At 39.2% G+C, this 5,000-nt stretch overlaps 1 protein-coding gene across 3 annotated transcripts in view; it reads right to left on the reverse strand.

Moving 5' to 3' along the window:
* Positions 1-5,000, reverse strand: part of LOC143027554 (uncharacterized) — a 71,444-nt gene that overhangs the window by 25,995 nt on the left and 40,449 nt on the right. The window lies entirely within an intron of this gene.

A 5,000-nucleotide genomic window follows, 5' to 3' on the forward strand; every position in this document is an offset into this window, starting at 1 on the left:
GGCATCATCTTCACATTCTCTCTCTCTTGATGTCTCTTTTTGTACAGTTTATCTGCAAGGCTGGAGTCTAATTTGGTTGCTGCTCTTTGTATCCTAATCATTTTCATATTCTTCATTTTGTGTAAAAAGCTTCTTACTGCTGCACATTCTAATCTAGGTTGGATTAGGCATCCAATTTTTTTTTGGTTCCTCATCTATGTTGTTAAAAGACATTTTAATGTTTATATACAATCTGTGCATCTTGCAACACATTCCCAACAACTGCCCATAACACAACACTCCCAGATCCTTCTGTTCTCTTCCCCTTGTTGTTGTCTCACTTCCATTAGTGATCTTTTTGAGCTTTCACCCATTTCAAAGACTGCATTATTTTGGAAACTAAATTCATCTTCCACACTTTTATGACATGCAGGGTAGTACAGAGGCGATTATCTAGTACCCAAGTAGAGGGTGCTAAAGGAGACTGGAGAGGTTGAGTCAATGGGAGGGTAAAGGAGAGATTTAAGGAGAGCACCAAAGCAGGGCCTTCACACAGGGGAGGGAGGGTGCATATGCCCTGGGGTGGCACATTTGGGGGGGGGGGGTAGTCTGGACATTCCACCCACGAGGCTGACAAAATAATTATAATAATAAAAAAAAAAGTCAAAGGAGCCCTGAATTAACATACAAAATGTGCGTTAAAATCAACAGAAATATTTTTTCCTTATATTTTCTGCAATAGGGACATTTTATATCAATTTTAGAAACCATTTAATTATCTTGCAAGCCAATAGCTATAATAGGCTATAAGGAATGGTAGAGATGGGAGGTGATGGGGGAAAGAGGGGGACCTCACTGAGAACTTTGCATGTAAGGGCTATGCACCAAAGAGATGGCATAAGTTAAAAGCAACTTTGCATTCCTCTCTAAAGAGATTACTCTGCAATCATTAAAGAATGTTGTATGATTTATACAGTTAGTACGTTATAGTTTATGTAAAAGCTAACTGTACTGGAATGCCAAGCCAAAAACACGGAACTGTTCCTTTTCCATTATAAACTTGGTTATAAACTACCAACCATTCCTATCCAAACACAAAGTCTTCCCGGCCGATTCTTCATCTGTCAAAAAGTCTTCAAATACTTTTACATAAACCGAATCCAAACACAAAATATACAACAAAAGACTTGGTGAAGGTTCAATGTACAAAAGTATATAACATCTGAAAATTCAGGTGTATTATTGTTATCATAAACAAGTGTGCCGAACTGTAAGTAAAGGTAAACATTTTTGTTACTCTGGAAGCCCCAAGGAATGTCATTCTAATAAATAACACAAGACCACATGTACTATAGCACATGCATAGCAGTAGTGTCATTATGGCAACAAGACGAGACACACAATTAAAAGACAAAGATGTGCAGCGAGTTCTGTGTCTTGCGAGCGTAGATGGCTTGGGTTCCCCAAAGTATGAAGTTTGAGGCAAATGGGGGCTTCAGTAGTTGTGGCAAGTGTTACTAACTGTAGCTGAGGTTCATGTACTACCAACAAGAAATAAGCAGGCAGCTTATCCGTATCTGCAACTGCTAATATTATGCTGTTCTGACAGCTATATTGATGGAGGGAGAGGTGTGGCATAGTGAAGGGCCTTGTATACAGGTGAAATTATTTCAGGGTATCCACTGGTCTAAAACACCCATGAGCATCTTCATGGTGGTTTCTGTTCACTGCGAAATATTTCCTAATGTGAGATCCACCGAGCGAGACATTTCACAAATTCATCTATTCACAGAAATTTTCATTGACAAGAGAACACATCTCCACAAGAAGTTTACAGCACCAGTTACGGAACCTTGTTCATAATTCGCTGCACTTAAAGACTGCTGTAAAATGTTTTCCTATGGTTTTCTATAATATCAAGTGTTAATATATCAAAGAAATGCAGTCTGACAATCTTCTTGGATTATACAATTGTGAAAGCACTCCACTATAGTTTGAATATGCTAACAGCATTCCTAAATTTCCAAAAACGAGTCTAAACATCAAAATTACTTGCATAGAATGCATAATAAATGATTAAGTGGTCATCTTCAAAGCCTTGTTTAAAATAAACCAGTGGTTAGAATATGGTGAACTTTTGATATATTATTGAACACTTGATACTCTAGAAATATATTAAAAAGCAAAAAACAAAAAATGTAGCAATATTTTGGGGTCAAACCATAAATGCAGCTGACTATAATGTGTTTGTAGATTCACACAAAATTTGTTGTTCCCTGAGGTCCTGGTGAAGGCACCACAAGTTCTTCAGTTATGTCAAATGATTCCAGAACACTTTCTAGAACACAGTGTGCTTTCCAAACATGACAAAAATGCTTCGCCACCTAATATGGCTATATACCTATATGAATAATGTGTGATGAGTGTTACAGTTTTTCTTCTGTATGATGATGAAAGATTCTAAAAGAACAGACACAGTGCAAGAGCACGAACACTTAGAGGGGGAGGCAATAATGAATCACTTAAAACAAAACCATCAAAGCTACAGAACATATGTAGCTTGTAGCCCGCAGTTAACAAAAAATCAATTGAAGCATTGACTTTCTAAAGCTACAGTCAATTAGTTGGGAGAAGAAATCCCAACATGATCACAGCTTTGTATCAAGTCAATAAATTCTTTCAAACAAATTGAAAGCAAGCAATTCCATGACGATAATAAAAACAACAGTAAAAGGTATACTGCTTATACAAAGCAAAGAAAGCCTTATTTCACACTGTATATGTATATAATATATATATATATTTGTGTAACTGTGTGTGAGTGTATGCATATACATATATGGCAGTAAAGATTAGTAGGGTGGTGAGGTAAACACAGAGAACAGTAGTAGTCTTATTCTCTTAATATTTTGTTCTTACCAGGTCTTCACCATACATATACCAAGGGCTTTTTCCCCCTTACAAGGGAGATAGCCAAAGTCAAAGGCATAACTCCACTCCCACCCATTTCATCACTACATACTCCACTCCCATTCACCATCCCTCCCTCTTTTCTTGGCTCCTCCTAGATGACAGGTCAACCCTGCATCTTGCCCACTGTTCTGGGTCAGAAGCAATGCACCAAGACACATCACATACACAGTAAGTCCACTTTGTTTAATTAATGAACCCCCCCTCTCCATCCCCTCATGCAGAAAAAGAGAAGACAGGGAGAAATCCCTTCAGGCTTGTAACTCTCTCCTTGAAACATCCCCATTCCTCCTTCACTCCCTCCCACTCCTCTCTCAGCTTCTTGTACTCCTTCTCCTTTTCTTTCTCATTTAAACAGGTTACTCTGTAAGCACTTCCCTACCTTTTGTCCTTTTCCTCTTTCTATATTTATCATTCATTCTCGACTTACCTTCCACCAAAAAATTATTTGGTTCCCCCCACTCTCTCTCCTAAGAACATGTACATCCAAAAATCTTCCTACTCTCCTGGTTACCAATATATAGTTCATTAAAGCCCTATCTACCACCCTCCCATCCACCACCCTCTCCCATGTGTACTTATGCTTGATTTTCTTCCTAAACACTGTTTGCTATCATCAACTCTGTTTCTAGACACATCACCATCAACTCTCTACTACAATTTTTTCCTGGCACTCCACACTTCCCAACCACTCTGTATACTTGTTTGCCTCCTACCCTAGCACTGAGATCTCCCAATACCACTACATTGACGTTTCTCCCTAATCTCTCTATGCACTCATTTAAATCTATCCAAAAAGCCTCCCTTTCCTCCACTCTTCTCACTACCAGGCCCATATGCACTTACAAAGACCCACACCTCCCTTCCTAGTTTCACATTCATCCACATTAACCTTGAAGAAACCTCCTTCCACTCATACCTATCTCTTCACTTACTAGCATAGCCACACCTTCTCTCTCTCATCCTCCCTTCACCCGACACCCTCCCAACTACACTCCCAAACTCAAACTTGCCCCTTCCTTTCAATTTAGTTTCACTCAATGCCAACACATCCATCTTTCTTCTCACAAACATACTACCTATCTCTTCCCTTTTACTGTCATCTATACCACATTAAAAGACCATCTTAGAATTCTAGTTGGAAACTCAGACCCTCTTATGCCTTTCCTTTTTTTTTTTTTTTTTGCATGTCCTTTTGTGGCCACAGAGAGTAGGATGCCTGTCCCTGTCTTGTTTTTGTCACCTTTTACAACAAGTGGAAAGACTTGGTGCCAGTATTCTTTCTCCTCTATCACAGTTTGGCAAAAAAGGAAATACACATACAGAGAAGTGATACAAGACAGTATTAAGAGTGGGGGGGGGCAGCATAACAGAGGGACAATTGCAGTATAATAAAATAGCATAATTTTTCTATGAATAGAGATTTCCTCTATCATAGACAAAATGATATGTGGCTCTGGTCCATAGAGGCACCCCATATAGACCCTATAAAGTATCAACTGCATGCTAGTGAGCAATTTCAACCTCACAATAACATGCAGCCAATACCCCAGATGTGGTCTTCATCATACAATGTTAAAAATCCCAGGTGCACACTCAACAAATAAACCTATCTCAAAGCACTTCTCCAGCATTCCCCTCCCTTTATCCATCCTCTTTGCCTTGTTAACCATGAGCTGCTTGTTGATGAGGGGGGATAAAGAATGAAGGATACTGGAAAAACAGTGAGAAGTAATCATGCTGGTATAATATACAAGCTGGGATTGTTATCACTATATGTACACTCTGCACTCTCTGTAATGAAGCAATGGGGGATACACCAGCTTTAGCTGTTGGGCCATGCTATGGAAGTGCTGTGTCTTGCTGCATTTGCCTTTAATTAAGGGGTGGACAGAGGACAGGGATGAACCATCATTCACATGTAGCCAAAATGGAAGCAACATCAAATGGATTTTGGTTCAATGTGGGATGTGTAAAGTGTGAGTGTATACATGGACTACATCACCCCCCTTAAATGGAGGAAATGGCCTTTGGTATATGTACACCCTCTC

The sequence above is a fragment of the Oratosquilla oratoria genome, chromosome 8 (genome assembly GCF_046742065.1).
Source record: "Oratosquilla oratoria isolate Oo_2021 chromosome 8, ASM4674206v1, whole genome shotgun sequence".
In the NCBI taxonomy this organism is placed as follows: Eukaryota; Metazoa; Arthropoda; class Malacostraca; order Stomatopoda; family Squillidae; genus Oratosquilla; species Oratosquilla oratoria.